Here is a 20037-nt window from a genome sequence, read left to right as displayed (position 1 = left end):
TCTAGTCTTTATTTATCTTATCCATACTGTTTTTTTTTAATGACCACTCTTTGAATATAATAATGCAAGGCTCCGACAGCAGAACTTTCCCCAGCCTTGTGTTGAAGACCTCCCCCCCAAATAAATAGCAGTTCCTGAGTGGGGCACAGATGGGACTTCTCCAAGTTCAGAATCCACCTGAACGTCTGCAGGAGACAACAGACATCCCAGGTATTTGACTGAGCCTCAAGGAAAGAAGAGGACGATATCAACCTGTCATCCAAGTAAGGAAACACCTGGATCCCCTGCACATGCAACAACCCAACTAAGGATGCCAACACCTTAGTAAACACCCTAGATGAGGCAGAGTGACCAAAGGGCAATACCTGGAACTGGTAATGATTGACGCTCAAACAAAACCGCAGAAACCTCTGGGAAGCCTATTGCCCCAACACATGAAAATATGCATTCCTGAGATCCAGAGAAGCGAGGTAATCCCCCACAGACAGAAACATCTGAAGAGACACCATTTTGAAGGACCAATGAGGGATGCACAAAATCATAGCTTTCACATCCAGAACACGACGGAAGTCCCATTGGGTTTCTAGATCAGAAACAGGATCGAGAAAACCCCCCGTCCCTGATGATCCACAGGCACCCTCAGCACAGCCCCTTTGGAAATCAGATCCTTAACCCCCTCCAAAAGAGCCCGACACTTAAGCCGAGATCTGGGAACAGGGGTATCCCGGAACACCTCCCCAGAGGCTCCCCATATTCCATTTGATATCCCAGCCTGACAATCCATAGGACCCATTGATTGCTGACAAAGTCCTCCCAGACTGGAAAAAAAAACTGAGCCCCCCAACCGTAGCCTCCTCTAAACACCTTGCACAGTCATGATTTGGAAAGACATGAAGCACCTGAGCGACCATTCTGACACTGGGACTTGTGGAAGTTAGGGACACCCCGGCCACGTCCCATACCACGAATGGGCTGGGTGGTCAAATTAAACTGAAAGGCCAGCCCAAAAGCCCATTTATGCCCAGAAAACTTTCCCTTCTGCGACGAGCGTATCAGAGCGAACAACTTTTTGTCCTCTACTGACTTCTTTATCAAAGCCTCCAATGGTTCCCCATCAGTTTGGAGCCCGTGATAGGAATCTTCATGAGTGCAGCCTTCTGCACCGCCTGTGCATGCCAAAGCTTGAACCCCAACTGTCTCCTAGCTACCACTGAGGCACCAGCTGGCACTAAGGGAATCAGCCAAGCAACGCATTTGCTGCTCTCACATTGGAAAAGACTCAGATGGACCCTCCTCCTGCAACAGCTGTTCCAAAATACACTGAAAGTCCTTCAGAAGAGACTGAACCAGAGAACTAGAGTAAGCCGCAAAGTTGGAAGTCTCAAAGGACCGTTTCAAAACCCCTTCCACCCTCTTGTCTCTGGGGTCAGAAGGAACGGCATCTTCAGAAACCCCAAGGCTCTGAGACGCCAATCCCGCCAGCAGGGAATTCACCTTCACCACAGAAGGAAATTCACATGAGAACCCCTGCAAAGGACACCTCAATGTTGTTGTATTTTGGTTATAGCACAGCACGTTTTAGTTGTTCAGATACCCGGCCGGGCACTGAATGGAACAAGACGTTTACAAATTACAGGTGAGTGGAATGACATCTTGGGCCACTCAAACAATAAGTGCATAGCTATCAAGGTTTCCCACACTTTTTATAACACACATTTTAAAGACAGTCTTCTGGTTTTTAATGACACTAAGACAGGTTACTTCACACCTATAAGAGGTTACCACATTTCACCCCCACCTTTGTCACTTGCTAGTTATTGTGTGACATTGCCACATCCCTCACACTGTTGGATGTTGTTGAATATGTTTGGACACGGAGAGAGAGAACTGATTATACTGTGACCTAACCATTGCTGGTACAGCTGTGATTCTATTCTGTATCTCCTGTTTAGGTCGTTCAGTGCGACTGCGGGTACCTTTACTCGTGGTGCTGGTACGTGGTAGGTATAATTCACACCCACCACCCCGTGTAGATAATTAACCCATTAGGTCCTGAAGAATTGCCATGAATTTCCCTTACCAATAGGCATGAAACACGTCGACCTGTAGAGTTGAGCATAGCTAAACTGAACCATTACATCAGATAGCAGCCACTCGTTTCCCTGCTTTTAATCAGGAGGATAGCCAGTCTGGATAAAAGTCTTTTGGACTATCCCACCTGTTTTAATCACTTTTCCACCACATCTACACTACCTAGGCCCCTTACACCCACTTTACCAAAGGGCGAGGAACAAAAGATCTATGCTAAAGAGCCCCTTTATGGGTGCCCGTCGGGTATTGCAGCATCGACCCGATGAGGAGCAGGCCCATATGATGAAGCATGAAGACCTAGATGACTTGGTGTATGAGGGCCCTAGTTCCGACAGGAGGAATTCCTTTCCTCCCCTTTGTCTTCGCCTCTGACTAAGCACTAAGTCAGTGGCTCCCTAACTCAGCTCTCCACCTTTTGTCCAATCACTTGAGGAACTGCATACCCTCTTTTCTCTCTGTATGACAGGGCATGTATGCTGGACCTCAATAAAAAGCCCTTTAGTCCCCCTCTTGTTGTTTGAATATTTGAGAGGCTTGTCATTTATACGTATTTGAATGGATGAATCCAGGTGAATTAGAGACTTAATAAATCGTATTGAGTTGGATCACAAATCCTTTTGACTACTACTATTTCATGTTATTTTTGGCTCAAAAGGAAGTGATTGGGGCAAAAGAATATTAGTGCATATTGTTTGTGGTGCATTTTGTTTTGTTTTCATGGGTCTACATTGTATGTTTTTGGCTGTTGTGTTGTATGCTGCAATATTACATTGTGTTGTTAAGTTTTTTGTGTGGTTTTTGTGTTGCATTCTATGTTCAATGTTATGTTGTGCTGGGCCCTTATAGAGCAGAGATGAATAGAATAGAATGTATCGACATTTGATTAATTACAATCATCAAATCTCAACATGTATTGATAGAACTAAAAATAAAAAGTGTTGTATCGAACAAGTCTGAACATCACACTAAATAAATTAATTTACCCACCCCTAGTAGAACCTAATAGGTTTATTGCTTGTCTGGTCATCCAATCTTAAAATGGCCCATTTCTATTCCCCACTACCGATTTCCATTTCCCCAAGTCAAAGTCTCTATATAATAATAAGAGAGTTAGTAGTCCTATCCTATTCTGTACCAATGACCTTGTCCACTGTGAGCCCGTTAATGTTATTTCCAGTATCCCACTGTAGCGCATTATCACCACTCTGCCTGTATTATTGTATCATTACAAATCATCCGTATTAATCAGTCATCGAAGCCAAGCAGCCGACGAGGAGCACAAATCCCCTACCTTCTACAAGGGCAAAGAGTGCTGCACTCCTAAAGTGCTCAATGCTCCATTTTCCAACAAATTATTTATCCTTATTATTCCATCACCTGTGGGGTTAAATAACCCAGAGCACTTTTTTCCACAGTGCTCCTATTCCTGTAAGAGGCTATATGTGCAGGTTTGCTCCAGTTGCCTGTGAGGCCTCAATTTATCTTATGCGTTGCGGTTGCTCCAAAACTGCCCTGATAACTGGCTTGATTCTCCTTTTAAGCAGCATAAAAGCCCATGACATTAGTTGGATTCATAAGCATCTCAGGGTTTTCAAGCCTTCACAAATGCAGGTCACATGATTAGAGGTTCCTCCGCTTGATCACACAGTCTACATCAAGTATTATTTTCAATCTTCTTTCGTCCATACTATCATCAGCTTAGTGGGACAAGGCCAAAGTGCAGTCTCGTAAACATGTATTTTGAGTGGTTGGAAAGAGCCAGGTTCAAGTACTCTGGGAGAAATCCTGGGGTATAGAGATCTACTGTCCACTTATCCCAGAGATCCTGCTCTGCTGAGATTATCTTTGTGGATTTCATTAACAAATTTGCTGTCATTTTGTTTTATATATAGTTACATGTTGGCTCCTCTGCACTCACGAATGTAGATTGACAGTAAGGGACTCTACACCAAGTCTTTCCCCTGGAATTTCTCCCAAAGAAGTTGTCTCATTGTACCAGGTGAGATTCCTCTTAAGATGACCCATCCTCCACATCAAGTGCTCAGCTGTCATTTTCAGGGTGGCTAACTGAGCTAAAGGACTCAAGCTAATTTTGTGGCTTAGTAAATAAGTTTACATGAAAAAACAACCCAGGGGTAATAACATCTCTCTGTAGCAGTGGTCTGTTCACATAAATCAACACCAGGGCGAATTTTGCCAGCTCCAGAAAGTGGGAAGCCAAAAAAGTAAGGCGAACTAGCAGTAGTACACCACAGCCAATCTGCTGAGATTATCGCTAAGCATCAAAATGAATCACAAACTTCTTGCTCTGCAGATGTGATGAGCTTACTAGCAGGAGCGATGGTATTAAGTATACAACACAGATATCCCCAGCGACAATGTATGGCCAAATGAAATAAAGTTTGGAAAGGAACTAAGGAAGATGAGGGTAACAGGCGCTCCAGGGCCAAATGGCTGACCAGTAGCTCTTTTAAAATCAGATTTAAGTATTTGGACGCCAATTCTAAACTCTCTTCTCAGAATTTTACTTTTCAGGCATTGTCCTGGGAAGTTGGAGGGGGTTTGATTCTGGTGCCATTATATCAGAGAGGGAAGCAAATTTACCCCTGCAAACTCTAGAATGGTAGCTTTGCTGGATGTGGAAGGTTAGAGCTTTGCAAGATTACTGAACGATGATTTGGAAACCTGGGCTAAAGAGAAGCAACTGATCTCATGGTTTAAGCCTTTTTTCAGAGACACTGTATGCAATAATGAGGATAATCTCCTGTCCTTGACCTGTCTCATCAATGAAGCCCTACTTCCCAATGCTCACCCTCTTAACGTACTTTCCATTGATTTTAGAAATGCATTTGACAATATTTCAAGAGGCCGTCTTCGGCAAAGGTATTCAATTGGGAGATTCCACCTCTGCTTTTGAATACTATCTAGTCACTGTATACTAATATGTAGGTAAAGGTTAGATTATCAGCCAACTGGGCAACCTCTGAAAAAATCTACACAAACAGAGGATTGAAACAAGGTTGTATTCTTGATCCTCTGCTTTTTAAGCTGTCCAGGATATATGTGGTAAGTAATTTGGTTGCCTTCAGGATCTGCCTGCCTCACCGTCCGAAGAGGAAAATACAAATTTTACAATATATGGATGACATGGTTTTATTAGACTACACCGAAGGGGGAATTCAGAGGTCGCTTGAAGCTCTAGCCTGATACTGTGCAGAAAATGACATTATTATTAATGTAACTAAGACGGAAACAATAATTTTTAGTAGAACTTTGATTTAAAAAAAGAAGTGCTTTGTTTATTAGAGGCCCTCATATAGAAAAAGTATAACGTTTTAAATACCTTGGGTGAGGTTTGACGAAAGAAGTAGCAAAAAGGCTCAGTTAGGCACCCTTAAAATGAATGACAGCTAAACGTTTGTGCACTAATATGTTATTCTTGTGTTGTTGCTTTCCTTTGAGCTATTTCCTTTATGTCACTGTACTGTGCTGTGTTCTGTTGTGCTCTGTAACTATTTTGGATATGCCACTCAATGCTGATACATTAACAACCAAAAGCAGCACATTCCATTAACCCCTTGGCCACAGGGGTAATTCCGCTGCAGCGCTGGGGGGGAGCGGGGCGCCGTCATGCTCATGACGGAACTACGCCGTCATGAGCCACAGGCGAACTCTGCTCATGAATGCATGGTTCCTTAACGACTCCGCCCACTCACTAATTCGCCAGCACAGGCGGGGAATCAGTGCAGCATGGGCGTAGCGGCCACAGCATGATGGAACCACGCCGTCATTAACACAAGCCGTCCATGGCTCATGACAGCATGGTTCCGTCATGAGCGGGAAAGGGGTTAAAGTTCCAGTGTCAGAAAACCAGACATGTTTTGAAGCATGGGTAAAGAGGGCACTTGCCCAGGGCCCACATATTTCCAAGAACCATTCTTGTAAATTGATTGTCACAGGAGAAATCTAGCCATTATAACAGAGAGTGAAAAAGTGAAAGATAGAGGGGCATATTTATGAAGCTTTGCATCATGCTTGCAACACAGAACGTGGTACATGCATGACAAAAACCCCTTAGTCATATGTAGAAACAAATGCAAAGCCACTTTGCATGGATTTGAATGACTTCACAAATATGGTGCAATGCAATGCAGTGCAAACCGCTGCGATGGCCTACTGTGCACAAGGGAGGCGTTCCATGGGCATTGTGGTGGGTGTTCCCATGCAACTTTCATGGTTTTTGATGCAATACATTTTACAAGAACTTATAAACCTGGGACTGCATCAACATCTTACTCCTCCCCAGGTGAGGCATAACAAGGAGAAATATGTGTGTTTCTCCTCGTTTTCCCTCTTTCTATGTGTGCAGCACACATAGAAAGCAGGTAGGGAAGCCTTATCATTATCTGTTCTAGGCAGCTCTCTTCTGGAAGTGGGTCATGCAGGGCAATTTAAAGGGTAAACCCAGCTTGTTTTTGGCAAAGATACCAAAGTGAATCAAACTAACATTTTCAGACTTTACCTTCTCATATTGTGCAGCAATGTGATTCTGCTTTGTCCAAAGCATATGCTTACTAGGTAAAAGCCACCCCACACACAGTTTTTGTGTCATCATTACGATCTTACCATTTTGACCCAATCGCCAATATTTGCCGTACAAATGTTTGTAGCTGCTTGGCAAGTTGGGTGAAGCTAATCCTTTTGCGCATTGTCTTAGGCCATTGCTCTGACATAAATGCACAGAGCTTAGCTGGAGTTGTTATTCATTGGACCCACTCCTGTCTGGCTCGAAACCATTAGATCATGGAGAACCCAAATTAGTTTTACTCAATCAATCAATCAATAAAACTTTATTTTGGTTTTGTTTTTGCAAACCATAAAAGTACACAAGCAAATGCAACGGGATAAAATTCATTATTAAAAGAAGAAGCCATCATTAGGATACATCAGTACTAGGTTAGCAGCAATTTATAGCAGTGCATTATTTGTTGAAGTTTGTTAAATATATTTTAAAAATATTTTAAAATGAAGTTTAAAAAAAATTCATTACAAATCCAAACATTTTCTATATTTAACAACGGATTATAAGAACATTAATACATAAAGAATACAATCACTATATAATAGTTGTAAATGCATCATGGCTGGTCTGATCTGATACAAATTATATTTCTTTAAAAGGGGGACCAGATAGCGTTTACGGAGAAATTCATACAATTTGCATAAAAACATAAAATGCAGCATATCCTGCGGAGACTTTCCGTCGCAGCCGCTGGAAGCTGCTTCTTTAATAAAAACAGAATTTTGTGGCCTAACAAGCAAATGATGCAATTGATTCAACCGAAATCTAGTTAATAAAAATTTCTCAAATGAGGAAAAGGAACCCAATAAATAAGGCTCAGTGTATGGTGTTGTTTTTAACATGATATATGTCCTCACACTCGGTTTCTGTACCTCTTTGGCTTCCCTCATCAGTTTTCTTTCCACGAGGAAGGCTATTTTTATTGCCTCCACATCCCCCTTGTTAATACATTCAGGGGTATCAAATAACTCACCCCGCCCTAAGCTTAAAAAGCCTTTCCTAATGTAATTCAGCCAGGGTACAGCAAAAGAGTTATCCATAGACAGACAATCTTTTAAAATCATATGTGTAAGAGGGATATCAGGGTTTAACCACAATTTTAACCATCAGGTCAGTTGGCGCAGGGAAAAAAATGTCACTGACGTACTGGACCCCCAATTCCTCATGGGCAGCTAGGTTAGGTATACCTTGAGGGAGACACAATAAACGTTTCAGGAAGGTATTCTCCACAATTTGTAATCGCTTTCCGGATATATATTATCCGAAAGTTTGCTTCCATATGTTGCAGTGGCCACTGATTTAACATGATATAATTGCAACATTGCGCCAATAGGCTTTTTTTTCCCAATTTGGATGCAAAATAAAATATTGCTGCATTCACCCTAGCAAGGTCCCCTTTCTTTTTCAAGACATGAGGACCCCAATAGAATTTATTATCGAAGAGGACTCCAAGATACGAGAACGTGCTGGTAAGGGAAATTTTTGCATCTCCCACATTAAATTGAAAATTCTTTTTCGGTGGCTGGCCTACCTGCATAATATATGATTTAGAGTCGTTGATTGTTAAGTCCCTGTCTGTCATTTTTTTAAAGTTTGATTTATTGAGGAGTAGAAAAAGGGGAGAATGGGGGAATGGGGAGGAAAGGAGAAGAGTTACAATAAGCAAATGGAGGAAATAAACATTAAAATCAAAATTTCATAAAAGTAAGCATTACAAGCATGAGAAATTATGAACATATCGTATAAATAGAAATACAATAAGCAAAATACAATATATAGAAACACAGTAATAGTAGTAATCAAATATATGTAGAAATAAACAGGTAATAAGGAAATCACGGGGGTTTGCGAACTTCAACTGTATCCGGAGCAGGAAAGGGATGAACAGGAGCAGAGGGAGAGAGATATGTTACAAAAGGAAACCAAAGCAGGTCACGTTTAAAAGCTAGGGAGATGGGGGATACATAATTGGTGTCTAAACGATGGTTAAAACAAATTGTATTCCACCAGGATTGATAGGTAACATTCGCAGCTTGTTTCCAGTTAGAGGTGATAACATGAAAAGCTACAGCAAGGAAAAGGTCAAGTAGAGGGTAGTGACTGGAGGGGCGAGGAAGTTCCGACGAGAGGGAGCCAAGGAAAACTAGTGAGGGCGAAAAGGGGACCTGAAACTGAAAAATCTTTTGAATTTGCTTCCAGACCAACTGCCAGAACTGGGAGGTAGGAGGGCAGTCGAATAACATATGTTTGAGATCAGCAGAGGGGCATGGGCAGGACCAACAGGAAGAGGGAGTGTCTGTTGAAAAATGGGATAAGGCAAGCGGGGTAAATAAAATTCTGTGATAAATGAAAAATAAAGTCTGGTTAGTGTTAGCAGCCCTGGAGGTCTTATGGAGTTTAGTCCAAATTTTGTCCCAAAAAAGGACCGGCCAGGTCTGAGAAAAGTCCAGCTCCCAAGCAAGCTCAGTACGAGATTTTAATCTATCATTGGAAAGACGGAAAGAATTATATAAAGCGGATGCAGAAGGAGAAGTTTCCAATAAAAGGGAAGTGGGTCTGCGATCTACAGGAGTCTCGTTGGAGGATGGAAGAGTTTGAAGATATAAAAGCAAGACTGGGTAAAGGGTGTTGTATTGTGTTCGGGCAGAAATGGGCAAAGAGAAAAGAGATTGAAGATCCTGAAATGAGAGAGGCGTACCTTGAGATAATAATTGAGATATCCAGGATAGTTCTCGAGAATGCCAAGTTTTCCAATATATGGTACGGTTACGGATTTAGAGAAGAGAGTTATTCCAAATCGGTTGTTCGTGAAGGGAGAGAAGAGATGGATAAGATTAAGTTAAGTTGAGAGAAAGGAGTTTACGAGAGTGTGAAAGAATAGGTGAGCGGAGACGAGTTAAGGAAGATGTAAAGGACAAGAATTCATAGAAGGTAAAAGGAGAAATGAAAGAAGATTCCATGTTTAGCCAAACAGGGGGATGATGTGGCATATTAGATGAAAACCAGCGAGTCGATTGTTTCAGGGAAAAAGCACGGTGATATTGTTAGAAATCGGGAAAGCGCACTCCAGATTGAGCTTTGTCTTTACGCAAAGAAGCGAGGGCTATTCGAGGACGTTTACCGTTCCATAGGAATTTCAGTAATAAAGAATCAATCTTCTTAAAGAAAGAGAGGGGGATGTGTAGAGGAAGCATGGAAATAGTATAAAGAAGCAGGGGAGATAGCATCATCTTTATAGAGTTGAGTCGACCCCACCAGGACAAAAAGAGCGGATGCCAACGAGTGATAGCCGTATCCATTTTCTTATACACATAGTCAAAATTTAGCTTGAGAGTATCGGATAACAAAGGAGCAAACCAGACCCCTAGGTATTTGATTTTGGATGGTTGCCATGAAAAACCTGTACAAGAAAAAAGATGTTTCTGACAAAGAAGATTTAAAGGTAGAATTTCACACTTATCGGCGTTTAAACGATATCCGGATACTGCAGAAAAAGAAGAAACTTGTTGAAGAAAAGAGGGAATGGAAGTGGCAGGGTCGGAACAATAGAAAAGAATATCACCGGCATAAACCGAGAGTTTGACTTGTTGGGAACCAAAATGAAAACCAGAAATAGTGTCATCTAAACGAATTTTAGTAAGGAAGAATTCTAAGGCTAAAATAAAAAGTAAGGGAGATAATGGGCAGCCTTGTCTAACCCCTCTATGTAGAGAAAAGTAATCCGAGGACATCCCATTAACAAAAATAGAAGCTTGAGGATTAGAGTAAAGTAAAGAGATAATAGAAATACATTTAGGAGGAATACCGATCCAACGTAAAGCCTGAAACATGAAATCCCACCCAATCCGATCAAAAGCCTTTTCCGCATCTAGGGAGATAGCTGCGAAAGCAAGAGTGAGAGAAGAAGATTTGCCAAGTATGTTGAGAAAAACTCGGGAATTATCTGATGAGAGACGCCCCTTGAAAAAAACAGATTGTTCTGGTCCGATGATATCCGGTAAAAGAGGATCCATACGTAAGGCTAATATTTTCGCTAGAATTTTGTAATCAGTGTTGACCAAAGATATTGGTCTATAATTTTTGCATAAGGAGTGATCCTTATCTTCCTTTGGAATTAAGCAAATTAAGGCTTGTTGAAAGGAGCCGCTAGAGGAGCCGGCATCAGAAAAAGATTGAAATAAAAGTAGGAGTTTGGGAAGAAGAAGAGAAGCAAAGTGGCTGTAAAATGTATTTATTATTTATTTTATTTAACGACTTGTAGAGCGCCTGGTGACCCGAAGGCATCCCCGCGCTGTAATGGTTGTGTTATCCAGAGGAGAGGGAAGATAGGGGAGGGGGCGTTTATTTGGGGAATAGGAGTGTTTTCAATTTTTTCTGAAGATCAGATAACTGGGTTCCAATCTGAGGGTGCGGGGGAGGCCGTTCCATCCGGTGGAAGCCTTCACGGAGAAGCGTCGGCCTCCAGTACGTGTCTTTTTGTATTTAGGGATGTTGGCCAGATGTTCATTCTCAGACCGAAGGGATCTGGGGGCTTTATAGGGAGTTACCAGGTCACTGAGGATCGAAGGGCCAGCTCCATTAATCAGTTTGTATGCAGTGCACATGGCTTTGAATTCCACTCTTTGGCGAACTGGTAGCCAGTGCAGGGCCTTGATGGCTGGTTTAGCTGACACTCTGGGGGGAAGGTTCATGAGTAGTCAGGCTGCTGCATTCTGTGTTCGTTGCAGTTTAGCCATGGTGGCCTCTGGGGCTCCCAGATAAACCATGTTGCTGTAGTCCAACCCTGACAATATTAGCCCTTGGACTAGAAGTTTTCTGGATGCGGGCGGGAGTAAGGGGAGAATCCTGCGGGTGGTGCGCATGAGCCCAAAACAGGTTCCTGCTGTTTTGGCCGCTTGCATTTTCATTGAAAGCTCGGGTTCTAGCCAGACTCCTAGGGTCTTAATTTCTTGTTTCGGGGTGGGAATTTCCCCGAACACATCTGGCCAGACCGATGGGGGATGGTCACCCATTGCTTTCCCATGAGCATAACTTCGGTCTTTGACCCGTTTAATTTGAGTGATGATTCACACATCCAGCTGTGGATTTCCGTGAGGCAGTTTGCCAGATTATCTGGGTGGTCGTCCAGTTGGGATAGAGAGACGACCAGCTGTGTGTCATCAGCATAACTCACTATTTTAATCCCGAAGGGTGTCACCACATCTTCAAGGGGGGCCATATAGGCATTAAAGAGCGTAGGGCTTAGGGATGATCCCTGGGGAACCCCGCTCGTGAGGGGGAGGGTGGTCGAATGGTGATTGCCGTCCCATACCTGGAACGAGCGCCCGGCAAGGAAGGACTCTATCCACCTGAGCGCCGTCCCAGTGAGCCCTACTGCCGCCAACCGATGGAGAAGGACACAATGGTTAACTGTGTCGAAGGCTGCACTGAGATCCAGGAGGATCACTGCCACTGACCCTCCTGAATCCAAAATGCGCCTTGCCTCCTCGATGACGGCAAGAAGGGCGGTATCTGTGCCATGGCCAGGACGAAACCCAGTTTGGGATTGCCGTAGGATGTTATTTACCTCGAGAAACTGAGACAGTTGTCCATTAACCAATTTCTCGGCTACCTTGCTAATGCCAGGGAGGAGTGGAATTGGCCGGTAATTTGCCATATCTCCTGGGTCCAGCTGGGGTTTTTTTAGGAGGGCTTTCACCACTGCGCTCTTCCAACTAGTGGGAACAGATCCTTGGGCAAGCAAGCTGTTAATAAGCTCTGTGATCGTAGGAACGATGACGGGGGCTACGGTTTTAAGAAATCTAATAGGTGCGGGATCCAAAGGTGATCCGCTTTTCATTTTGGCCATGGTTGCATATACCTCGTTGCAGGTATTGTATTGTAAAGCCATCAGGGCACGGAGATTTACCATGGTGAAGTTTAGAAACAGCATAGGAGATTTCAGAAAGAGAAATGTCTTGTTCCAAAGTGTGAAAATCAACATGTGAGGTCGTGGGAGAAGGAATAGATTGAAAATAAGCAAGAAGATCATCAGGTGTAGGAGTCTGTTCTGGAGTATAAAGCGTATCATAGAAGTTAGCAAATTCCGTAAGAATTTCTTTATCTTTAAATGTGGATTCACCAGAAGAGGTTTTAATAGATTGGGTTTTTGTGCGTTCTTTACGAATCTTCAAATAGTTGGCCAAGAGCTTCCCCATTTTATTTTTACCCCCATAATAAGTCCCTGTCTGTCATAAAAGACTTGAAGGCAATTAAGAGGGCTTGAAGACCTCTTTCAGTCCTGGATATGAGGACCGCATCGTCCGCATATAGTAGGACCGGGATACCCCAACCCCCCACTCTATGACAGTCGGCCCCCAAATCCCGTAAAACGCTATCTAAGTCATTAATATAGAAATTAAACAAAAAGGGAGCTAAAATACATCCTTGTCGGACTCCCCTTTTAATATAAAAATCCTTTGTCACGCTCAGGTCCTGAGAAAACCTAACATTTGCTCTGGTAAACCTAGGTAGATCTTCTAAGAAATCTCCGATGCCACAGTCGACCCCCTTTGCCCTCATGGACTGCCAAAGCTTCTTCCTGTTCACACAGTCAAAAGCTGAGGACAAGCCCATGAAGGCAAGGTGGATAGTCCCCTTATGTGCCACTGTGTACTTGCTTAAAATCAAAGAAAGATTGAGACATTGGGTGGTCGTAGATCGTCCCCTACAGAACCCATACTGGGCGTCAGACATGATGTTGTTGTCCTCTACCCTTAAAGTGAGCCTTTGCAGGAGAACCCTTCCCATTACTTTCACCATAGAATCTATGAGTGAGATGGGTCTATAGCAGTGCGGACTACTTTTATCCCCTTTTTTGAAAACAGGTACTATAGTAGAAATCCCCCAAGACTGTGGGCAACCGTATTGAACTGTGGCATTAAAAACAGATTCCAAAATTGGTCCCAAAAAGAGGGATCGGACTTAAATAGGTCTGGGGGGGATCCCATCGGGACCAGGGGTTTTACCGGCTGTTAGGCCTACAATTCCTTCCAATATTTCACCCCTCCCAAACTTGATTTTATTAACATTAAGATCAGGTACCCGCCTATAATTCTCTTCAATGGGGCAAGCATATATCTGCTCAAAATGGGCCTCCTATTCCTCCTTTTATAAGTAACATTCAAGGCCGCCACCTGCCTCCTGGACAAGAAATGTTTTTTTTAGTATACCCCAAAACTTAGAACTGTTCTTGAGAGTTTCAGGATCCAACAGCTCATCCCAAGCCTCAGCCCTTAAGGCCTCCTTACGTTTAGCTAACACTATTTTATAATCCCTGCAACATACTATTACGTCAGCTTGCACTCTGGGGCTAGAGGTTAAGGCTACCCTCAAACTTCTTGCTGTTTTCGAACACTTCTGATCAAACCATTTAGGGCCCACATTAATCTGTTTCTTAACTGGTGCTGACAGCAGCTCCATAACCCTATCTGTAATAATCTGGAAAGCCACTAACACCTTCGTAGATTCATGCCCCCCCATGTGTTTTCATCTGTACATACTGCTTTTATGTCGTTATAAAACCACTCCGGGTTTACTTGTGACCATCTTAATCTACGGTTCCCATCAGTCGTACTTAGTGCTCCCAGTTTAGGGTTTAATCTGTTACCCAGGGGCAAGTTAAATGTAGTGATAAAGGGTTATGATCACTAAATTCGCTCTCAACAGTTAAAAAGGAGTGTACAAATGTTTGCATGAGGGATGAAATGAACACAAAATTAATAAAAGTTCCTTTCCCATGGCCCTTAAAAGTGGGCACCACAAATCGAGTATAAGGGTCAGTCAAAGCCATGGTAGGTGTCATGTCTAATTCATTGATCATATCATTCAGCAACTCCCCTTCATCTGAGTGCTCAAAATGAAATCCATGAATTCGTGGACAACTCAGCTTGGAGATACATGAGGATAGGGGGTTACCACAAGGATGAATGTTAAAGTCACCTGCGACCATGATATTATGTAGACTATGACTCATTGAATTATTAATAAAAACATTCAGAGCAAGTATGTGACTTTGACCAGGACATAAAGAGAGTGAATTATAAAAATGTACCAGACCTACCATACAGTTCCCACAATATAGTGTTAGTGCAAGGATACCTGGATCAGAGGTAGGTACTACACAAACCTTACATGCCAAGGCTACAGAAACATAAATGACCAATCCCCCTTTGGTCTCCCCCTGTTAGATACAGTTTCTGGAACAAAATTGGCCTTGTAACCTTCCAAAAGAAGATCATATTCAACCGACCAGGGTCTTGCAAGCATATTATCAGAAATTGCTCAACATAAGTTGTCCAGCTAGGGTTCTCTATCTTGGCAGCCAATTTTGCGATATTCCAGGAGATACAATTATTTAAACTTTTCCTTTGTAGCCTATCCTTTACAACTCCATAGGTGGCCTTCCTCCCTCCTCCTGGAGTGCCAGTTTTCCCGAGTCAATCACAGGCTTCCAGGCCAGACAAGGCTTCATATCTGTTATATAATGGAAGTCTGCACCCGGTGTTATTTGAACTGATGAATATTGTCTGAGGTGGCAAAGGGGAAGCATGATGAAAAAGGGGTCTCACCCTAGACCCGCCACCCCTTGTTGGTTTTCCTCCCGATTAGATTTTACCGGGTCCCTCCACGGTAGTGGCCTATAAAAAAAACCCAAGGGTAATAATTTTATTACAGTATCCTTCGTTGACTGTAAGGTAAGACCCCTTGATAATAAACGGCCCGCAGTATCAGGGTTATCAAAATTAATAATAATACAGTCGCCATTTCCTGTTACGTTAGATCTGCCAATCCAATTTACCCTACTTGCCATTATTATATTGTTGATAAGGTTGGCTCCATCAGGGGTATTCTGACTAAGCCAATACACTATCTTATTCAGCAGCTGCCCATAACTTTCATTCTCTCCTGGTGGGAGGACAGGGACCTGTCCCAGTATGACTACGTATGGGGTGGCTTCTGGCGGGAGGTCAATGTCTACGGGTCTCCGAGACACACTAGGTCCCACCTCTGGCCTCTGGTTTGATTCAGGAATGGAAGAGGTCCGTCTAGTGCTTAGGGATTGTATTAAAGCTGTCTTTTCTCTCATGTCTCTCCTGGGATTACTTGGGCCACCTGTGACATTGGACCTTGTATTAATCAGCGCTGGTTCATCCTCCTTATCATTGCTACCACCTATTCTATCTGTCATACTCAGGGTTGAATATTAGAGTTTTGGGAGTCCGCTGTAACTGTAGCATTCAGAAAATTGGCCAGTGAGGATTCTAGATTCAATAACCTGGAATCTACCCCACTCAGTTTTAATACAATGGGTTCCAGCAAGGTTTTTACCATGACCTCTAGTTTCCCCCAAAAGTCTCCCTCAGCATGCCCAAGTGTTAGATGTCCCTCCATCACTCTGTACGTTATTAGTTAAGTCTCTCTGGGACTCCTTTCCCGTGTCATGTATTTCTACCACTGTCACCCCTTTATTTCCTGGGGCTATATGTCCTTGGTGTTTAATTACCCAGGTTTTCTTCAGAATGGCACTGTTTTTTTTTTGACAAGTTGATACTATTTTTTGTTTCTGCACTCTTCCCCGTAGTCTATACTTAACCGGGCTAGATATCAGTTCCGGGGTCCCAGAAAGCCTACTTCCGTTTGGTATAGATATATCATCCTCTAACTGCGGAACCCTTTCTTTGACTAGGGGTGGCGAACAAGGGTTCAACGTATCTAAAAGTGCTGGAGTAGTAGATAGCCTACCAAATGTGGGGTCCAGGGATAACCTGCGCTCCATCATTATGATTTCCTTATTAATAACTGACTCTGCCCTAGTCAAGTAGGCATCCAAGGTTCCAACCAACCCCGGGCCTCCTCCTACTTTCCTTCTTACCATTATAAAGTAAGGTCAGTGCAGGAGGACCAAATAAAAGTTTCTATAACAGTAGATACCCTAGTTTAAAGATAGACAAGAGCTGGGGCAATTAATAGATCGTGATAGCACCAAGCTGGGTTAATACACAACCTCAATCTTAGTCTTCACTATGGATACACCAAGTTGTACCTTTACGATGCGTAAGTACCATTGCACAGCTTATTGCATGACTTATGTTCATGCAATAAGCTGTTAATAGTCTATTCCAATATTGTTCAAGATGTCCGTGAGTATCAGGTTCCCGAATAATGTCTGTAACGTAGACCCTTCTAGAATTACACAGTTCGAAATACCATAGGTTTACTGAGGGGATAATGGAGAATAGTCCGTAGTAAAAGTTTTAGAGGGGTGGGCAGGCTTAGCCTCCTCTGGCCTCTGACGTCCACAGACGGCCCGCCCTTTGCCCGGGCTTAGCCCGGCGCACGTCTGCGCGCGTCCCGTGAGATGAAGATGACGATCTACCTTTAACACGCTACGGGCGGAAAGGGAGGGCTGGAGTGGTCACATACTGACCCCAATGGCTCCTGGGGCCGGTAGTCCTGATCTCCACATCGCCCTCTGCAACACACGGCGCTGCGTCTCCCGCGAAGCGTGAGGCGCGAGGTCGTCTTAAGCCGGTGCCGGTGGAAAGGGAGGGCTGGAGCGGTCACACACTGCCCCAAATGGCTGCTGGGACCGGTAGTCCTGATGTCCACAACGCCCTCGCAAACACCCGGCGCTGCGTCTCCCGCGAAGCGGGAGGCGCAAAGTCGTCTTAAGCTGGTGCGGGCGGAAAGGGAGGGCAGGAGCGGTCACACACTGCCCCCAATGGCTCCTGGGGCCCATTAGTCCTGATGTCCACAACGCCCTCTGCAAAACCCGGCGCTGCATCTCCCGCGAAGCGGGAGGCCCGAGGTCGTCTAAAGCCGGTGCGGGCGGAAAGGGAAGGCTGGAGCGGTCACACACTGCCCCCAATGGCTCCTGGGGCCGGTAGTCCTGATGTCCACAACGCGCTCTGCAACACCCGGCGCTGTGTCTCCCGCGAAGCGGGAGGCGCAAGGTCGCCTTATGCCGGTGCGGCCGGAAAGAGAGGGCTGGAGCGGTCACACACTGCCCCCAATGACTCCTGGGGCCGGTAGTCCTGATGGCCACAACGCCCTCTGCAACACCCAGTGCTGCGTCTCCCCTTGCCTTCTTAGGTCCATCAACCAAATATTCTTTACTTGTGTTAACCAATCCATGAATTTAGGAAGAACGGAGTCAATCCATTTTCTGCAAATTCATGCTTGCTAATAATGCCAAGTAAAACATTGTGTTTCTTTCCTTCCAATTAACAGATTCTTCTTCTGTCTCCTGTAGCATTCCAAACATCACCAGATGGGGGCTTACCTTGATTTCTTTGCTAACCATTTCAGAAATGACTGAAGTTGCATTCTCACAGAATATTTTCAAGCCGGGGCCTTCCGGAAACATCTACTTTGACTAGGTTGCACTTCTTGTGTTTGAAGCCTTCAAGAGTTAGCACAGGGCCCAATAGACCTTATGCAATGTAAACAAATGATATCTTTTGAGTATGTTGGTACTGACATCTAAAGTGCAAAAGCATACTTTCCATAACATCTCCAGCTGGTCTCTTAGCAGGCATCCTTCCCATGTGAGGAAGTGTTGACTTTAGGTCCTCAGTTTGCCCAATAATCAGTACCATTTTGCAATTTCCTGTTTAGTCTCTCAAGACCACTGACTCATTGTCAGTGAAATCGCTCTTCCACCCTCGCAGCTCCACCATTAAGTGAGGTGCCCCTGCCCCTGCACTCTTGAGTGTTGGTGATCGAGGCCCTCCTCCACCCGCAGGTTTCCTTGCGCCTCATCCCTGGTGGTCCAGTGGACCTCTGTCTCCTTTCTTTCTTTCTGCTCCTTCACTCGTTTTTCTCCCCTTTCTATCTTTCACCTTTCGGCACCTCTGCTCTTTTGCGCCTTATTTCTGCCCATTTTCCCTTTCTCTCCCTCTGCTCCTTCACTCATTTTCACTCGTTTTTCTACCCTTTCTATCTTTCACCTTTCTGCTCTTTTCTGCATCTCTGCTCTTTTGTGCCTTATTGATGCTTATTTTCCCTTTTTTCTTTATCCCTTCTTTCCTCCCTTTACCTTTCCCCGACGCTGCTGCTCCCGCGGCCCCTCCCCCCCCAGCGCGACCGGCCCAATCCAGCTCCCCTCCCAGCTCCCGCCTCCCAGCTGTCCAGCCCTCCCCGACCCCTACTTAATGGCGGCCACTGCGGGGACAGGCGAGCAAGACCACTGACTCATTGTCAGTGAAATTGCTCTCCCACCCTCGCAGCTCCATCATTAAGTGAGGTGCCCCTGCCCCTGCACTCTTGAGTGTTGGTGATCGAGGCCCTCCTCCACCCGCAGGTTTCCCTGCGCATCATCCCTGGTGGTCCAGTGGACCTCTGTCTCCTTTCTTTCTTTCTGCTCCTTCACTCGTTTTTCTCCCCTTTCTATCTTTCACCTTCCTGCACCTCTGCTCTTTTGCGCCTTATTTCTGCCCATTTTCCCTTTCTCTCCCTCTGCTCCTTCATTCGTTTTCACTCGTTTTTTTCCCCTTTCTATCTTTCACCTTTCTGCACCTCTGCTCTTTTGTGCCTTATTTCTGCCCATTTTCACTTTCTCTCCCTCTGCTCCTTCACTCGTTTTCACTCGTTTTTCTACCCTTTCTATCTTTCACCTTTCTCCTCTTTTCTGCATCTCTGCTCTTTTGTGCCTTATTTCTGCTTATTTTCCCTTTTTTCTTTATCCCTTCTTTCCTCCCTTTACCTTTCCCCGCCGCTGCTGCCCCCGCGGCCCCTCCCGCCCCCTGCGCAACCGACCCAATCCAGCTCCTCTCCCCGCTCCCGCCTCCCAGCTGTCCAGCCCTCCCCGACCCCTACTTAATGGCGGCCACTGCGGGGACAGGCGAGCAAGAACACTGACTCATTGTCAGTGAAATTGCTCTCCCACCCTCGCAGCTCCACCATTAAGTGAGGTGCCCCTGCCCCTGCACTCTTGAGTGTTGGTGATCGAGGCCCTCCTCCACCCGCAGGTTTCCCTGCGCCTCATCCCTGGTGATCCAGTGGACCTCTGTCTCCTTTCTTTCTTTCTGCTCCTTCACTTGTTTTTCTCCCCTTTCTATCTTTCACCTTTCTGCACCTCTGCTCTTTTGCGCCTTATTTCTGCCCATTTTCCCTTTCTCTCCCTTTGCTCCTTCACTTGTTTTCACTCGTTTTTTTCCCCTTTCTATCTTTCACCTTTCTGCACCTCTGCTCTTTTGTGCCTTATTTCTGCCCATTTTCACTTTCTCTCCCTCTGCTCCTTCACTCGTTTTCACTCGTTTTTCTACCCTTTCTATCTTTCACCTTTCTGCTCTTTTCTGCATCTCTGCTCTTTTGTGCCTTAT

Source organism: Lissotriton vulgaris, chromosome 3_1 (genome assembly GCF_964263255.1).
Source record: "Lissotriton vulgaris chromosome 3_1, aLisVul1.2, whole genome shotgun sequence".
Lineage (NCBI taxonomy): Eukaryota > Metazoa > Chordata > Amphibia > Caudata > Salamandridae > Lissotriton > Lissotriton vulgaris.
This window is presented reverse-complemented; position numbering follows the sequence as displayed.